Consider the following 19,052-nt stretch of genomic DNA (forward strand, 5'->3'; position numbering starts at 1 on the left):
ACAGCATGTGCAAAGGCCCAGAAGCTGGGCCTACTTGTTATGTTGGGAGAGAAGCAAAAGGCCCACGCAGCCAGAACTTGGGGACCAAGGAGCAGCCCAGCCTTGGAAGCCCACAAGAGGGGTGGAGATATCTGCCCATTTCAGTGGCAATCCACCAGGAGCTTTGACCAAAGAAAGACACGATTCAATCTGGGATTCTCATTTACGTTTGTTTCGATTTTTGATTTTTTTTTTTCACTACTGGGGCTTGAACCCAGGGCCTTGGCACTGAGTTATATCCTCGACCGTTTTTTTGTTTTTCTTAATTTTGAGGCAGGGTCTCACTAAGTTGTCCACGCTGACACTCAGACTTATAGTGATCGATTTGGAAAGCTTCTTGGCCTCATCTGAAGGATGATTTGTAGAGAAGACAGTGAGAGCAGTGATTGTCCAGGAAAGGACAACGGTGCTGCTGGGAAGGTTGACGGGGAGACGGGAGGAGGCCACCAGACTTGGGCCACGCTGTGTCCCTGGAGAGATTCGGAGAGCTTGCTGGCAGGGGAAACACGGAGGCGCGTGGAGGCCCAGACCCTGTGGGTGGCTCAGGCAGCTGGTTAGAGCTGCCGTCTTGTCAGAGGTGACTGGAGAGGAGCCACTGGGTGGGGAAACTGAGGGCTTGCAGCTGTCCAGGTGGAGACGCCTCGAAGTAGCCACACCGTTGGCCTGGCCCAGGCCCCGGCTAAGCTCTCTCCACCAACAGCAGCTTCCCCTAATCCTTGAGGTGATCGTGGCAATATTATCCTTTTTGGTGTTTTCTTTTTTTCCTTTTTCAGTACTGGGGATGGAACCCAGGACCTGGTACATACTAGACAAGTGCTCTACCATAGAGCTACACCCTCTCCCCCACCCCAGCCCTTTTATAATTTATTTTGATTCATTTTTGTTTTGTTTTTGCACTATCAGGGATTGAACCCAAGGACCACCAAGCTACATCCCCAATCTCCAGTCCTTTCAATTTTTCTTTTTTATTTTGAGATAGGGTCTTGTCTCACCGTCCTAAGTGGCTGGTGTTGCAGGCGGTGCCACAGTACCTGGCTTATCCCCATTTTCTAGATGATGAAACAGAAATACTGAGCCACATAAATAACTTTCCCAAGCAGACCCAGCCTGGGCCCTATTACGGGTTGGATCATGTTCCACCAAGAAAATGTTGATGCTGTAACCCCTGCTACCTCGGAATGGGACTTTATAGAGGTGATGATGTGAGGTCTTTGGGAGGACTTTAGCATGGTGTTGTTTGGGTAATGGGACACAGGAACAGACACAGAAAGGGAAGACAATGTGAAGAAGGCCTGGGGCAGGTCCTGCCCTAGAACCTTTCTGTTGTTTAAACCACCCAGTTATGGTTTTCCTCCAGCATGACTTCTTCTTCTTCTTTTTTTTTTCTTTTAGACAGTATCTTGCTCTGTAGTTCAGGCTATCCTTGAGCTTACTATGTAGCCCAGGCTGGACTCAAACTCATAGGAATCCTCCTGCCTTAGCTTAGCTTCCTGAGTGCTGGGATTACAGGCATGGACCGCCATGTCTGGCTTCTCCAGTATTACTTTTCTTTTTTTTTTTAAAGAGGGAAAGGTTTATTTAGCTCACAATTTGCAGAGTTCTGCTAAGCAGGTATTGCAGAGGAGAAACAACATGGCATGCACAAAGTAGCAAAAGAAACAAGGGAACCTTAATAGCATCTTCCTGCTCTTTTTATCTTATCTGGACTACTTAGAGTGGGTAACACCATCCCTTAATCCTAGTGCCCTTGAGCCTAGCATTGCACCATGAATCATTTCCACCATCACACACTCTAGATCCAACCACCTCCAAAAAAGCCCTACCTCATTGGCATGTGGCTTTGGGGGGCATCTAACATAAGCCATAACATTCTGCCCTGGCCCCCCAAAGACTCATGTACACCCCTTTATGCAAAAGGCATTGAGTCCATCTCTGAGAGTTGCCAAAGTCCTAACAGTTTCAGCATTGCTGAAAAGTCCAGGTCCCAAGTTTTCTGAGATTTAAGGCAAATTCTTAGCTGCAAGCCCCTATACAGATGCAAAGTTAAACATCTCCAACATTCAATGACACAAGATAGACATTTCCGATCCAAGAGTTACAAGCAGGAGGATACAAAGGAATGGGACCAAAGCAAGTCTAAAATCCAGCAGGGCAAACAATAAATCTCATAGTTCCACTTCCAGCATCCTCAGCAATCTGTTGCAAGTTGTGAACCCCAAAGGGCTTGGGTGGCCCAGCCCCGATGGTACGCCCTGTGGTTATACTTCCCATAGCTTCTTTCTGTGGCTGGCTTTGCTCACTCCTTGCAGCTTTCCTTGGATGATCCACATTCCTGGCTTCTCCAACCTTCTGGGTTCTCCACTGTACCTCTGGCTTCATATTCGCAGCTTTACACATTGTCCTCTCAGGGGCACACTGCCTGGCCTCCCAGGCCTTCTTCTGAAATCTGTGGAATTCTTCTGAATTCTGTGAATCTGTGGAGGCCTTCCTGACCCGACAACTCTTGCATTCTGCATGCACATAAAACCAACACCATGCGGATGATGCCAAAGTCTGCCACCAGCTGGAGCAGTAGCCAGGTTTCCTTCTCTCTTGGCTGTAGGGTCCAGGGCCTATGAACCAAATCCTGAGGAACAACTTCCCTAGGCCACTCCCATTGTGGAACATGGTATGTAGGGAACTGGGAAAGGGTACATTACCAGAACGCTTGTCATGGGCCCTAGTCTCCTGTGAGCCATGACACCACGAGGCAAATTAAAGAATAAAGACAGGAAATGAGAGTTAGAGAAGAAGCTGGGTTTTACACCTGATCAATGCTGCTCTGAGCAGCAAAGTCAAGGCATCCTGAGCTTACCACTATTTATTAGGCTCATAAGGAGTAACAGATGACTCGGGGTAGTGATAATTCTAGACTGATGAAGATCTTATAATCAGAAAAAGTATCAGATGTCTCGGAGGGTGGTGGTAATCCTATGACCATGAGGATTTTAGGTTGATGAGGAGTTTAAATTGATTAGCACAATAAGATGAGCAAAGATGTTCTTATAACAGTAGGTGGGATGGGTTAGGCTGATAAAGAATTTGTCCCTTCCCAGGTGAAACTTTTTTCTTACTATTCAGTTTTCAAAGAACCAGGGCATCTTCAGCTGATGTAATCTCACCCTTGAATGTCACAGTATCACAGGACCATTGAGGTCTCAGCTGTGACCAGAGGCAAAGTGGAGTTATGTTTTCGCATGTTATAGCTGCTCTGTAGGCAATAAGACTAAGCCTAATCCTAGTTTAATTGTGAAATGATTTTTTCCCAAAAATTCTGTAGAATGGCTCCTGACGATGGTGCTCTGGCACTCTCTTCTCAGAGCAAAGTCTTTCACTTTTGCAATTTGAAACCGCAAAAGGTGGAATCCTACTGCTTCTTGTGATGTCCTCAGCCCATCTTTTCTATTCTCCTGTTCCTTCTCAATAATGAAGATCTCCGCTCCTCTATCTTTGCAGGCTGCAACTTTACCAGAGATTTCTTTCTGGCCAAACTCAAAATGTTTTAAGTCATTCTCCTGGCCTCTTTGCTCTCGATTCTCAACATAAATCTGGCTAAAAGCCCCAACAGTAGCCATGCCACAACCTCAACAGTAGACTGCCTTGAAATTTCTTCTGCCAGAATAATTAGTCTGCCACCCCTAATTTCAGTCTCAGACAAAGTCTCTGGACATGAGCAAAATGCAGGCAAACTTCCTACAAAGCCGTAACACATGTCCTCTGGGGTCCAACAGCCAATGCAGCCCTTTCACCCAGCGGAAACCTCTTGAGCCTGGTCTTTACCAGCAAGCAGCATTCTATCAGTCTTCTGGTTTTCTGGGCTCTGACAAGACTCCCATAAAGTACAGCCTAAGGTGCTCCAACTCTGCTTTTTCAGCTGGCATCTCTGAACCTTTCCAAACTCTTCCCACAAGCCAGTCCCAAAGGCTCCTGAACCACATGGTTAGGTATAGTCACAGCAAAAATTCCACTTCTTTGGTGCTAACTTTTTGTCTTAGTTACTTTTCTCATTGCTGAGACAAAATACCTGACACCCGAAGTTAAAGGGGGAAAGGTTTCGTTAGCTCACAGTTTGTAGAGGTTTCAGTCCATAAGCAGCTAGCTCCCAGGCAGGGTGCCACATGGCAGAGGGGCAACAGTTCATGGTGGCAGAAGACAGCAAAAGCAATAAGGGCTCCATTATGACTTCTAATGGAAGTGTCCAAGCATTTCTGAATGGTTGAGATCATGTATCACTTGTATCTCTAGTACATGGCATGTGAAAGGTACCGGGTAGATCTTAAACATTTGTTCTCTGGCTACAACTTTAGCTTGGCCTCTCTATCCTCCCATTGAACCAAGAAGCCACACAACATAAAGGCTCAAGTTCTTTGAAGATTTTGATATCTAATCATAACATGCTATTAATAAGCCTAAACATCTGGGGGCCCCAGTAATGAGAAGGCTTATTCAAGCAGCGTAATTGAGGTGATATTAGTAAAGGATGTATTTCCAAAGGTGCAGGTAGAGGCAGTGGGGATGAAGACTCTCCAAGGGCAAGGCAGGAGCAGGAGGGCATGGTGAGCAGAAGTTGCAAGAGCTGCAGCAAAGGGGTGATGGGACAGGAGCTGTGGCCTTCACACAGGGGACACAGCGGACACAGCACACGGGGGACACCAAACCCTTGATGGTCAGCCGGGGAGTAAAACCCCCAACCTCACCCCCTGGTCCCTCCACCCCTCACCCCTGCTCCCAAACCTAACAAAATGCCTGATGTCCCAGGAGGCAGGGGACGCAGTTCCCTCAGGTCTCAGGAGGGACTGAAGCGTGGACTGGAAGAGGCACATACTCTGCACACCCCGGGGCTGGGCCTGGCCAGCGGGCAGACCTCGTGTCTTGAAAATCATCCTCTTCCTGCTGGTTATTTATGCTGTTAGCCTTTTTGCAAGAACCACATAAAATATTTTACATGCTTTTAAAACTCAGAAATGTAATGAAGCCAAGATGTTTCAGCAAATGTGCTCAATGGACAGATCCTGCCGAAGAGCCACTCTTTGCTGATGTCAGGACAAAAGGGACATCTCCTGGCCTGAGGGGCAGCTGACATTGAAGCCAATAAATTTATCCCTTGACCCGCAGGGCTCCCGAGATGTCCAGGCTGTCCATGGCTCCTGAGCATGCATCCATTTCTCCATCCGATTCCCGATGTTCATCTCCTGCAAGTATTTACTGCTCTTTTAAAAACCACACCTTGGGGGCCGGGGATTTAGCTCAATGGTGCCGGTGCCTGCCTTGCAAGCTCAAGGTCCTGAGTTTGAGCCCCAGTACCCCCCCCAAAAAAAAGAAACCTTATTTGGGCCGGGGATTTAGCTCAGTGGTTTCGCCGCCTGCTATGCAGGCACAAAGACCCTTGTTCAATCCCCGGTACCAAAACAAAACCAAAAAAAAAACCACCTGGGGCCGGGGATTTAGCTCAGTGGTTCTGGTGCCTGCCTTGCAAGCACAAGGTCCTGAGTTCGATCTCTGCACTTGGCCAGCTGCAAAAGCATCGGCACCTGAGATAAGTTTTTGTACTTCATTCAGCAAGACTTGTGCAGAGAATCTCCAGAGTCTTTCCTGAGAGGTTCATGAAGACTCACGTGCCCCAGAACTTGGGTTGAAAATCTCTGGGAGTTCAGTGCGAAAATCAGTAAGAATTTGGCATAAAGCCTGGCGTTGAAAAAGAGTAGCTAACTTAAGTCTGTACCGTGGGTTCTAGCCTTTTGCGTGGCACAATTGCATTCGCCTTCCTCATAGCACAATGCGACTGATTATTCCCATTTTACAGATGCAAAGTGAGGCCAACTTAACCAGGGCCACCTAGCTCGCAGGTAGTAGAGCTAGGCGTCCAATCTGACTCCAAGGACAGGCGTGCCCTCTGCTCTGCCAACTCTGGAAGTGAAAGGTGTTCTTGGAAGGAGAGTCAGTGCCCTGGCTCGTGTGGAAGAACAAGCAGAGAGAGGACCTGAAAAGAGGAGGAGGATGTGACCCTTGGGGCAATCAAGGGACAGGAGTGAAGAGACTCAAAAGAAGCAGGAGCCTGAGCAACATGCATCTCTGCCACTGCAGTGCCTCTCTCCTCCTGAGGAAGGCCATGCTCCGGCCACTCAGGGGCAACCCTTCGCTACTCTTCCTCCACCTTGGCTCTTCAAGCTTTTCTATTTTTTAGGAAATGAGGATCAAACCTAGGGAACCCAGGGATGCTCTAGCACTGAGGTACATCTCCAAACCTTTTATTTTTATTTATTTATTTATTTATTTATTTTTGGTACCGGGGATCGAACTTGGGACCTTGCACCTTCCAGGCAGGCGCTGGAACCACTGACCTAAATCCCTGGCCCCTATTTATTTTTATTTTGAGAAAAGGTCTCCCTAAGTCACCCAGGCTATGCTCAAACATGATCCTCCTGCCTCAGCCTCCTTCGTAACTAGGATCCAGTTTTCCTTTTGGGATCCTATCCTGCCCTTCAGCGTTCAACGTCTTTCCCATCTTTAAAATCCACCCTCTTTTAACAGAAAGTGGGAAGGTCTTTTTCAAAGGGATGAGAGAGTAAGAGATGAAGGGAGAGGTGAGTGAGGGGAAGGAAAGGGGATGAGGGGAAAAAAGAACTGAAGAGAAAAAATGGTGAAAACAGATGCAAATGGAAGGGGACCAAGAGTTGAAAGGAGCAGGGATGGGGGGGAGAATTAAGATGTTTTAATTTTTTTTTTCTTTGGTACCTGGGATCGAACTTGGGTCCTTGTGCTTGCGAGGCAGGCGCCAGAATTAAGATGTGTTATGTACAAGTCCCCGAGATAAATAGAATCATCATGCACTGCAAACTTGTACACATAAAATAAAGGAGTAGCTAGCAAAAACTTAAAAATACCCTCCCTTGACTCCTATGTCCTGTAGTTCCTGTCCGTGTCCCTCCCCACTGCCCAAAGCCTGGGGCCTCCTGTGCCCTCACCTGGCTCCCACTCCCCATGCAAAACGTCCTCCCGGGTCACCCCAGCTCTCGGGGGCTCCCAGCTCTGACTGCTAAAACTCCCAGGCATCTCCCAGCCGCACCGAGACAAGGAAGCTGCACAAGTCCTGCCCCGAGGGCCCTGGGCCGTCGCCGCCTCTCCGCAGCTCCTCCTGTCTCAGCCCCAGTGCTGGGGGTCCTGCGGAGCCCAGGCCCTCGCCTCTTCTTCCTGGGTTCGGCTGCCTTCACCTCCACAGCTTCCTGCCTGCGGATCCAATTCACCTACTCTTCACTGTAGCTGTAGCTCGGGGGTGCAGCACTTCTCTAGGCTGGTTGAATCCCCAGCGCCACAAGTCAAATAAAACAAACAAAATTTGAAACGCCAGTGAATACGGTCAGGCTTGTTTTCTGGCCATTGTTCCTAAAGCAATACAGTGTACGGCTACGTACAGAGCCGCTACTCTGTATCAGGGATTAGAAGTCACCCAGAGACGATGTACAGAACCAGGAGGGGGCGCGGCTCTGCGCCAATGCTGTGCCCCTCGGAGAGCGATCGAGGCCGTCTGGGGAGTCGGGTACGTGGGACAGGAGGGGTGGCGCCTGGCACCCGTCCCTTTGGGGAGACACTGTCTCCCCGGGCAGCCGTTTCCTCCTGCAGCTCCTGCGAAGCCCGAGGTCCCCACAAATCCCACCCGGTTCGCAGAGAGGCCACGCGCTAAGCCCTCTTCTCAGTGCTGGGATTTGGAAGTGAAAGAAACTGTCCAGAATCCCAGCTCCTGCGAGTCTGGGGAAGGAGAGAAATAAATATATGAATCACACAAAGTCAAGTGTGAAGAACGTCTGTGGAAACGATAAGCGGGTCCGGAAGCCCCGGGCGCCCGTGACAGGGCCGCACCCGATCGCCACACTCGATCTCCGCACCTGCGCAGAGTGGGCTCCCTGGACCGAGCCTGGTAAAATACTTTGTAATATTTATGGCAAGGGTGATGTTTATCCTTATTCCTAGGGTGCTGTCCGTTTTATTTTCCCAAGTGGCAGCACGCAAGTGGAGCTCTTTTAATCCTTTGAGTAGTGCTTTGAATTGGGTGAAGTGGGAGCAGCCCAGGAGTCGAGGCTCCTGGGAAAGTCCGCCCCCCGGGGCGGGGTCCTGTTGCAGCCTGGGGCGCCGCAGTGTTGGGGGCAGCAAGCCCTGTCTGGAGGAGCACGGACTGGCAGGAGGTGACGCACTTCCCGCCTCAGTGCCCACACGGCCGTGTGCCATCTACACGGGTTCCCAGCCACGGGCCATTGCGGCCCCCTGTCTGGGTCAGTGGCCAAGTCTGGGGACGGTTCTGGCCGTCACACTGGCATTTAGTGGGTAGAGGCCAGGGATGATGCTAAGTAACCTACAATGCACAGGGCGCCCCACAACAAAGAATGGTCTGACCCTAACACGTCAAAAGTGCTAAGTTTAGAAAAACATGACCTAGCGTCTGGACTTAGGATGGCAGGAGTGGACATGAGGCCCCCCCGAGAATCCAAAGCAGTCTGTGACCCTCTGCCCCAGAGAATGCTCATACAAGAAAGACTAGTCCAAAAGGAAACCAAAGTGAGACAGTTTTCACAAAGCCTGTTTAAGGACAGGAGGATGAGTCCACCTGGGGACACTTCCTTTGGTGGGGACCTGGCAGAAGCTGAGCCTCGTGAACCCAGCTGCCAGCTCAGACTCCTCACGGGCTCTGAGGCTCGGGGGCGGGGGGGGGGTCTCCCAGACCACCCTCTTCCCGTCTGACCTTCTAGAGCTTGTCTCCAAGGCCCTCAGGGCCTGGAGACAGGCTCCAGCAAAACCCCAGCCTTCTCCGTCTTGGCCCGGGTTTGACTTTCTTACTTCCTGTCTGGAAAGTGTCCCCCACTTCCAGGATCCCTGTCTCAATCCTGCATGGCCTTCAAGGTATTCTGAAGTCTTTCCAGAATCCAGGCAGTTTACCAATCCCACCAGCTGAAGCTGTCCCTCCAACTTCTGATGTCTGCTGAACTTGAAGCAAAATTGTTATTATGATCTCTCCTCCCAACATGGCTTTCTTGTTCTTTTTTTTTTTGGTACCGGGAATTGAACTCGGGTCCTTGCGCTGTCACAGCAGGTGGCGAAACCACTGAGCTAAATCCCTGGTGCCAACATGGCTTTCAATACCCTGGGCCTTTGTGATTACAGAAGTGACATCTGCTGGTCTCAGGAAGGTCCTGGGCTGCAGATACAGCTTGGTGGTAGAGTGCCTGCCTGGCATACACAAGGGCTGGGGTTCAGAAGCAGTCCTGGTGTCCCGTTCTCAGAGTGGCCTCCCCTATCTTCTAGGTCCAGAGTGGCTCTGCCCACCTACGGCTGACCCCAAGACGTACAATCTGGACTGTCACACGGCCCAGTGTGCAGAAGGCCTCACTCTGGGTCAAATGCTCTGCTGTGGCCATCTCGCAAGTCTTTATTTTTGAACAAAGGGCGTGCATCTTCCTTTGGCACTGGGGTTCTGTCTGCATTCCATTTTGCATTATACACTGTGTAGAATAGGCCCCGCCTCTTCTTGATAGCCCTCTCCTCAGCCATGGAGGCCCTGGGAAGGTCAGATGGAAACTGCTTTCATGAAGCATCCTGGCCAGGACCGTGAGTGGCCTTCCATTCTCCCCAGGGACATCCAGGGAAGTCTTTTCCCAGGTCAGTTGGGCCACATCTGCCCTGCACAAAGCCCTATCATGACAGAGCCCCTAAAGGCCTTGTCAGCCCCCCCTTACTGGCTACACCCAGGGCATTGGCTTCATTTCTGGGTTTTCCAAGCTCATTCTGGGCTCCAACTGCACGCTGTTTCCTAAGCTTTCTTCCCTTAGCTCTACAGCTCTTAGCTTGGAGCATCACCCATGAACACCCCAATGCAGGTGGCATAGTCACATTGTTATTATTATTAGTTTTTCCTTAGGGAAAGCAAATAGCGTAAGTGTAAGTTTATTAATTTTAGCAAATACAATGACAGGTGGCTTATAAACAACTAGTGAATAAGTTTTTGTTTTGTTTTTTGAGACAGAGTCTCACTTTGTAGTCAGGCAGGTCTTGAACTCACTATGTAGCCTAGGTTGGCCTCCAACACTCAGCAATCCTCCTGCCTCAGGCTCCCTAGTGCTGGAATTACAGGTGTGAACCACCATGCCCCACTAGTGGGTAAGTTTTGTTGTTTACTTAGCTCCAGAGTATTAGGCATTTTTAAAAAATCAACTGGTACATAAAAGAATGGAAAAATAGGCCGCCCGGGCCGAGGCCGCGGGGCTGGGTAGAGTTCACGGTCAGCACCCTCCAGTGCCCCTCCTCGACCCTACTGGGGGTCCCCGGTCCGCGGCGCTGCAGGCTGCCCGGAGAGTCGTTGGCAGCGGGTGCCGCTCGGTAGGATATTTCTGCATCTTGAAAGGAAGATAAAGCAAAAATCTTTGAAATAGATGGATCTTTGCTACTTTCTGTGAACTAAAGCGATTCAATGTCTCTTTTGGATTGTTTCTGTACTTCACAAAAACAAGTTGAGTCACTCAGACCTGAGACGCAGTCTGAAACCAGTACCCGGAAGTGCTTGGTTGATGAGCCCACCCTTTCCTGGTCACCTCAATCTAGAGCCAGTGAGGTGCTATGTTCTACCGATGTCTCTAACTACGAACTGCAAGTGGAAATAGGAAGAGGTTTCGACAACCTAACCTCTGTACATCTTGCACGGCATATTCCTACAGGAACACTGGTAACTATAAAAATCACTAATCTGGAAAACCTCACAGAAGAGCGCCTGAAAGCTTTACAGAGAGCAGTGATTCTATCCCACTTTTTCCGGCACCCCTATATTACAACTTACTGGACAGTTTTCACTGTTTGCAGCTGACTTTGGGTAATTTCTCCATTTATGGCCTATGGTTCAGCAAGTCAGCTCTTGAGGACATACCTCCCTGAAGGAATGAGCAAAACTCTAATAAGAAATATTCTCTTTGGAGCAGTACGAGGGCTGAACTATCTGCACCAGAATGGCTGCATTCATAGGAGTTTTAAAGCCAGCCATATCCTCCTTTCTGGTGATGGCCTGGTGACCCTCTCTGGCCTGTCCCATCTGCATAGTCTGGTTAAACATGGACAAAGGCATAGGGCTGTGTTTGAGTTCCCACAGTTCAGCACCTCAGAGCAGCCGTGGCTGAGCCCAGAACTGCTGAGACAGGATTTACATGGATATAATGTGAATTCGGATATTTATAGTGTTGGGATTACAGCATGTGAATTAGCCAGTGGGCAGGTACCTTTTCAGGACATTCACAGAGCTCAGATGTTGTTACAGAAGCTGAAAGGTCCTCCATATAGCCCAGTGGATCTCAGTATCTTCCCTCAATCAGACTCCAGAATGAAAACTTCCCTATCAGGTGTAGACTCTGGGATTGGAGAGAGTGTGCTTGTCTTGAGTGGAACTCAAACTGTCAACAGTGACCAACTGCACACACCATCCTCAAAAACCTCTCCTGCCTTCTTCAGCTTGGTACAGCTCTGTCTGCAGCAAGATCCTGAGAAGAGACCATCTGCAAGCAGTTTATTGTCCCATGTATTCTTCAAGCAGATGAGGGAAGAAAGCCAGGACTCCGTCCTCTTGCAGTTGCCTCCTGCCTATAACAAGCCATCAACAGCTCTGCCACCGGTGTTGCCTTGGCCAGAGCCCAAGTGTGGTTTTCCTGAGGAGCGAGGCCCAGCTTGGGAGTTCTAGGGCTGCCACACTGTTTCATGTCCTGTATACTTAACACTTTCTCCTCGCTGCTTTTTCTCCTGTATTTCTAGGTATAAATGCCAGAATTATACTTGAAAACACAGTTGATGCACTGGAGAAGCTGTTTTTTAAACCACTTTGCTCACGGGGACAGTGATTCACAGCCCTCTGCTCTGACCACTGTGTTCTCACAACTCCAGGGAAATGTCAGCATTACTAATTAGCTACAGTTAATTGGTCTCATCTCTTCTTGAACTTCCAAGCTGTGACTACTTTTCTCAGCATAATTTTTGAGCCAGTTAATTTTTCGATGTTCTACTGTCTTCTTGGTAATGAACAAGTCCTCCGAGGACAGTGCTTCCAAGGATGTTGTCGTCTTCCAGAGTCTTGGGCCTTTGTGACCAGCTGCTGTTAGACCAGCAGGCTAGTTGGTCCTGGCACCAAACCCTTTTTGGAGAAAGGAAAATGTTCATGCTCCCATTTTTCTTCTGTTAATATAGATGGTAACATCAAACTGAGCCTCACTTACATTAAATGATTCACTTGAGATACATAGAGAAGATACCATTTGCTTTTTTTTTTAAGGGGGGCAAAAGTAATACTTTTCTATCTGTGTAAATTATCGATCCTAAATTCATGTGCCCCTGTCAATAAAGATCTACTGAGTGAGTTGAAAAAAAAAAAAAAAGAAACATTTTAAGAATTTGAAAAGAATAGAAAAATAAAAGGTCGTCATATTGTCCTTTGTATTTCTCTTTCAACATATCCGTGTGGAAATCTACTGGAAAGTGGTAAATAGTTTCAGTTATGGAGAAGAAGGCATTGTATATGGCTTTCCTTTTTGATGATGCCAGAAGCAAATTTTTCTTGTTTTCAACTCAGCTTTAACAACCCTGAAGTGGCTCATCGGTGACTTGTATTGTTGTGCCTTTGCAGTTGCTGTCACTCAAATCACAGCTCTCCCATTCTGCAGTTTTCTTGTTTAAAAGATGGCTTCTGAGGGTCATCAGCTTTGCCTCTATTTTGAATCCTTGTTTACAAATGAAAAGAAATTATCTTTTATAGAAATAGACTGAGAGCCAGGAAAAACAGGTACAATCTCGTGGTCCTTCTCTTCATAGTCTGGAATACTTGCAAATGTGTGTGAATGTTTACAGATTCCAGTGCTAAGGGTTTTGCATGGATAGGAGAGCTATTGCCCTAGTTTCATTTGGATGTCTAATGATGTCTAACTTCAACAGACGGTGCACACATGAGACCTGCTTGGCACATACTTTTGTTTGTTTGTTTTTTTGAGACAGGGTCTCACTATGTAGTTCAGTTCAGGCTGGCCTAAAACTCATGGTGATCCTCCTGCCTCAGCCTCCTTAGTGGTGGAATTACAGTCATGCACCACCATGCCCAGCTGAAAAAAAAAGTCTTACAGTAAAAGACATATTACCATTAATCCTCATCAAAATAGTCCCCTTCACTTCAAACACACTTATCCCATTGTCCCTGCCACTTTCTGCAGCAGTTCTGTAAGTCCTCTTTTGTGAGTATCTTTACAAGGTGGGATCCAAAATGTGGTGTATGGTGCTACTGAGTGCCATCCAACAGAAAGGAAAATTTGTAAAAATATTATCCTCAGGGCTGGGGATTTAGCTCAGTGGCACTGAGCCTGCCTCGAAAGCAAAAGGTCCTGAGTTCAATCCCCAGTACCAAAAAAAAAAAATTATCCTCATCCACCTTATTCACTATATATATGACTTCCAGCTCTTCCCCAGTGTTGAAATGACCATGAAAAGAAAACGTTTTGAGTCAGTTCAGGAAACTGAGGCAGTCATGACAACACAGCCAGGGGCCAGGGATTTAGCTCAGTGGTGACGCCGCCTGCCTCACAAGCACAAGGTCCCGAGTTCGATCTCCGGTACCAAAAAACAAAACAAAACAAAACACAGCCATAGACATGAAAGAGGACTTGAACGGCTTCAGAAAGTGGCAAGAATGAGGGATACATGTGTTCAGAGTGAGGGGAAATGTTTTGAAGAGCCCTAATGGCAATATGTTTTGTTCCTGTAATAGTTTTTTTTTAAATGTAAACATTCTCCATATTTTTCAATCATATCTCACATGGCTTTTCTTATGTTGAAGTATGCTCCTTCTATGTCCAATTTCTTCACCTTTTATATCACAAAGTGATGCTGAAGTCTCTTGAGGGCTTTTTCTGTGTGAATTGAGACGATCATATGCTTTTTTTCCTGGATTCTACTTATGTAGCGGATCATATTTATTGATTTGGAGATGTCAAATTATCCTTGCATCCCAGGAATGAAACCCAAAGTCATTCTTTTATTATCCTGCCCTGTTCTCTCCTTGAAGATTCCTGTAACAACTTGCATTTATTTTATTCGTGTGTTGTTTCTGTGTCTATTGTCTGACTTCCGCTGGGTGCTGAGATCCAAAGAGGCCCGGATGGCCTGCAGGCTGACAAGGTGGCGTCTCCAGGAATGTGTGCCAGAAGACAGGGCGCATCCCTGCCTGCCCTCAGCTTTGCATCTGTACAGTAGGAATAATACCAACTCCTGAGAGCCCTGAGGACCATCCCACCGGGCCCCAGAACACTGTGTCAAATGGAAGTGGAACCTCATGAATACTGCTCTTTCCACAAACTCCTCAGGCGGGGGACCAGGTCTCCAGAGTCTTCTCCCTTCCCCCCACACCCAGTCCCTTTCTACCCCTACAAAAATATCACAGAGCTATATTTTACCCCTCAGAGCTTTCTGTGTCACTTTGGAATTTTCTTTCAGGGTCAGATATTGAGGTCCATGGTGGCTTTGCCCACACTCGGTTAACATTTCCTGGGGTTCTTCTGACTTAATCAACTGGCACTCCAGTGTCATCCCTGGCACGGGCTCCTAGCTTGACCCCTCCTCTCTTGGTAAACTCTGCCCTGGTGGAAGAATCCACCAATTGCAACCACCACCCCAACCCCGAATTCTCCTCTGCTCCTCACACCCATTCATTCATTCATTCACATTTTCATTTACTCATTCATCCGTACATTCATTCATTCACATATTCATTGAACAGCTAACATGTGTTTCATAACTTTAGGAAACACCACAAAGCTAGACTCATAGCCACAGGGCTCCAGCTACTCCAGGGCTGGGGATCATTGGCACCTAATTCATATGGATTATGTCAGTGATAATAATAACATCAATAATAATAATAAATAGCGAACATTTCCTCTATGAGAGCCCAGAGACTGGCAAACTCTCTGTAAAGGACTAGATAGAAATATTTTAAGCTTTTGCCAGGTATAGTGGCACATGCCTGTAATCCCAGCACTCGGGAGGCTGAGGCAGGAGAACTACTGAGAGTTTGAGGCCAGCCTGGGCTACATAGGGAGTTCAAGGCCAGCCTGGACTATAAAGCAAGACCCTGTCTCAAAAAAAATTATTTTTAAATTTTGTTGGCCAAGAGCCAACACAGAGAAAATCATGTAGACACACAAGAGAGAAAACAAATCTTTACAAATTTTCAATTTAGGAAATTCAAATTAGGATAAAAACAATTGGTTGTCATTTTTTTTCTGATACAGGTCTCCTAATGAAAAACAGGTATTTTTGGAAGAAAAAACTTGTTTGGTTTGGTTTGGTTTTTTGAGACAGGGTCTCATTTGAACTCATGATGTAGCCCAGGCTGGCCTCAAACTCACCACAATCCTCTTGCCTCAGCTCCTGAGTGCTGGGATTACAGGCGTGTGCCACCATGCCTGGCTAGGAATAACATTTTGATTAAGTGAAATTCAAAGTAAATATTTCTGAGCCAGGAATGTAGCTCAGTGGTGCCAGGCCTGTCTGGCAAGCTCAAAGTCCTGAGTTCAATTCCTGGCACCACAATAAATAAATAAATAAATAAATAAATAAATAAATATTTCTAATCATCAAATTGCAGATGTTCAGCTGTGGAAACTGCTGTATTGGACTAGGGATGTGGCTCAGTGGTAGAGCATTTGCCTCCTGGCATGCTTATGGCTCTGGATTTGATCTCTAGCTCCATAAAAAATGAGGGGGGGGGGAAGAAGAAGAAGAGGAGAGAAGGGAGGGAGGAAGAGGAAGGAAAGGGAGAAGGAGGAGGAGAAGGGAAAGAGGGGAAAGAGAGAGGAGAAGGAGAGGCGGAGGAGAGGAGAAGCCTGCTATGTACCATATCCCTCCATGCCGTCTTTGCCAGACCCAGACACGCGCGCGCGCACACACACACACACACACACACACACACACACACACACACACACCCTCCCTCCCTGGTCCTGGCCCCGCGCCCCTCCTACCCGGCCCAGCCTCTCCGGCGGTTCCTGCCCCTCCAGCTCCGCAGCGCCTTCCCGCGGCCCTGCCCGGCCCAAGGCTCGGTGCCGGTGCGTCCTTCCGGCCCGGCTCGGCTGGGCTCCTCCGTGCTCCTTCCTGGTTCACCCCGCGCTCAGCACCTCATGCTGAGGTCACAGCCCCCGGGTGTCCAGCTACCGACCCTTCCGCTCCACCTGAATGTCCAAGCGGCAAATCAAACACAACTCATCCCAGATGCGACGCAGCCGCCACCAAACACTGTGCCCCCATGGCCTTGTCCACTTCCTCCTCTTCCTCCTCTTCCTCCTCTTTCTCCTCCTGCTTTTTCTTCTTCTTCTTGTGGTACTGGAGATCGAACCCAGGGCCTTCACACTGAGCTATATCCCGGCCCTTTTTTAATCTTGTATTTTGAAAAGGGGTCTCACTAAGTTGCTCAGACTGGAGCAACTTGCAATCCTCCTGCCTCACCCTCCTAGGGGGCTGGAATTACAGGTGTGGGCCACCATACCCAGCTCTGCCTTTTCTATTTCTGCACTGCCCCTTGCATCCTTCCAGGTGCTCAAGTCAGACATCTAGGTGTTTGGTTTTGTGGTGGGTTTTTTTGGTACCAGGGATCAAACTCGGATCCTTCCACTTGCAAGGCAGGCGGCGGAACCACTGAGCTAAATCCCCAGCCCTAGGTGTGTTTTTGTTTGTTTTGTTTTTGACACAGAGTCTCCTGGCCTCAAACTCAAGGCAATTCTCCTGCCTCAGCCTCCCGAGTGCTGGGATACAGGCGTGCGCCACCACACAGGGCTAGGTGTCATTCTTGACCCCTCTTTCAGACCCACGTCACGCAATGCATTGGCCACATGATTGCAACATATTCCCAGATCCGAGCATCCCCCCCCTGCACTTCCGCCTCCATCCACGCCGAGCCCCCTGGGCCACTGGAGTAGCAGCCTGGCTGCTCTTCCTTTCCCCCTCCCCCACTCTTAGATGTGTTTTGAGGCAGAGACAATAATGACTTCACTAGGCATCTAACGAGTCACCCCTTCAGAATATACTTTAAACCTTTTAAATAATTCAAGTATTTATGTGGCTATCAGTTTAGTAAGCCGCCACCATGAGATGACATTTAAAATAAGTGTAGGTACTGGAACATAGGTCGGTGGTATCTTGTGTGCTTAATGTTCATGAGGCCCTTAGCTCAATTCCCAGCACCCCCCAAAGCAAAAACAGGCCAAAATGGAAGCTTTAATAAAATATTTTATCCGGGGAATACACAGTATATTACAAAACCTAGAAAAGATGCTGAACATCACTCATCATTAGAAATATGCAAATCAGGACCATAATAACATACCACTTCGTACTCATTAGATGGCTACTTTTAAAAACAAAACAAAACAGCCAGGTGCTATGGCACATATCTATTAATCACAGCATTCAGAGGCTGAGGCAGGAGGACTACAAGTTCAAGACTAGCCTGGGCAATTTAGTAAGACCTCTCTCAACAACTTTTTCTGTTGTTGTTTTTGTCTTTGAGACAGGGTCTCACTGCATATTCCAAGCTGGCCTTGAACTCACTATGTAGCCCAGGCTGGCTTCAAACTCTCAGTGATCCTCCTGCCTCAGCCTCCCGAGTCCTGGGATTACAAGCATGTGCCACCATGACTGGCATTCTCTCAAAAATTTTTTAAAAGGCTGGGGATATAATCTAATGGTAGAGGGCTTGCCTAGCATGTGTGAAGTCTTAGATTTAATCCCCATTGCTGCAAACAAAACAAAATAAAACTTAAAATCACAAGTATTGGCGGAGATGCAGACAAATTAGAACCCTTGGGTACTGCTGGTGGTAATCAAACATGGTACAGGTGCGTGGAAAGCACTATACGGTAGTTGCTCTTGGAATTAAAAATACAATTACTAAACAAACATATCATTACCATATAATGCCTTGATTCTACTACTGGGTATGCAGGCAAAAGAATTAAAAGAAGGATCGCAAAGAGGTATTTGTGTCTCTGTATTCGTGACAGATCCCTTCCCAATAGCGTCATAGGTGGAAGCAAACAAGTGTCCAGAACAAAAGCAGAGGGAAACAAAACGGGTTTTGTCCAAGGTCTCCCCAGCTCCTTATTCCTGGATCTCTCCACTGCCATGGACTCCTCCCAGTTCCTCCACACACATTCCTGCCTCAGGGCCTTTGCACTGTCTGTTGGCACCTCCCAGGAAGCTCTTGTGCAGACACCTATCTGGCTTTCTTGCTTCCTCCTTCAGGTCTGCTCCCACGTGTCCTTCTTGGTGAGGTCTTTCCCAACCACCCTAGAAAAATTAGTCACTGACTTCATCCCACTCCCCGCTCAGTGCTGGTGTGGACGCCATGCTGGACACACACTGGACCACTGGGCTGCCTCGCTGGCTCCCAGCTGCTGTATGGTAAAGGCGCAGTCAAGTGCCATCAGCAGCAGGGACACATTCCGAGAACCGCTCTGCCGGCGATGTCCCTGTGGCGCACACACCGCGGAATCCTCACAGGCTTTGCTGCACACCTGGCGGGTGCTCCGGCTCCCACGGTGCAGCCTGCATAGCGCGCTGCCGCGCTGAATGCTGTGGGCAGCCGGACACTGCGCGTGTGGACATAGGCTGGGAGCGCAAGTGTGGCATAAAACATAACAGGGGTTTGGTTCACCTGTGCAGGCCATGCAGCATGCGAGGAGCTTGCAGAGCTGGGGGTTGAGGGGATGAGTCAGCAAGTGGGAGGGACGTGGGGACCCGAGCTGCTGGACACTGCAGGATATTTGTACTCTCCAGCTGCACTGCATTTACTTCCAGTTTTCTCTTGTCCCAATAATAAATTAACCTTTGCGCACAGCAAAGAACCCAGGGTCTCCCAAATACGTACTAGGCAAGGGCTCAACCAACCACTAAGCCATACCTCCAACCTAAACTTT

The 19,052-nt window shown here is 48.2% G+C and overlaps 2 pseudogenes; one reads left to right on the top strand and one right to left on the bottom strand.

The window, feature by feature from the left end:
• Positions 1–10,394: 10,394 nt before the first annotated feature.
• On the top strand, positions 10,395–12,120 carry LOC101720227 (STE20-related kinase adapter protein beta pseudogene; annotated as a pseudogene).
• A 312-nt stretch (positions 12,121–12,432) lies between these two features.
• On the bottom strand, positions 12,433–18,687 carry LOC110344540 (tRNA-uridine aminocarboxypropyltransferase 1 pseudogene; annotated as a pseudogene).
• Between the last annotated feature and the right edge of the window lie 365 nt (positions 18,688–19,052).

This window comes from Heterocephalus glaber, unplaced genomic scaffold (genome assembly GCF_053883595.1).
Source record: "Heterocephalus glaber isolate CG9 unplaced genomic scaffold, H.glaber_assembly_v1.0 deba00001673, whole genome shotgun sequence".
Classification (NCBI taxonomy): domain Eukaryota; kingdom Metazoa; phylum Chordata; class Mammalia; order Rodentia; family Bathyergidae; genus Heterocephalus; species Heterocephalus glaber.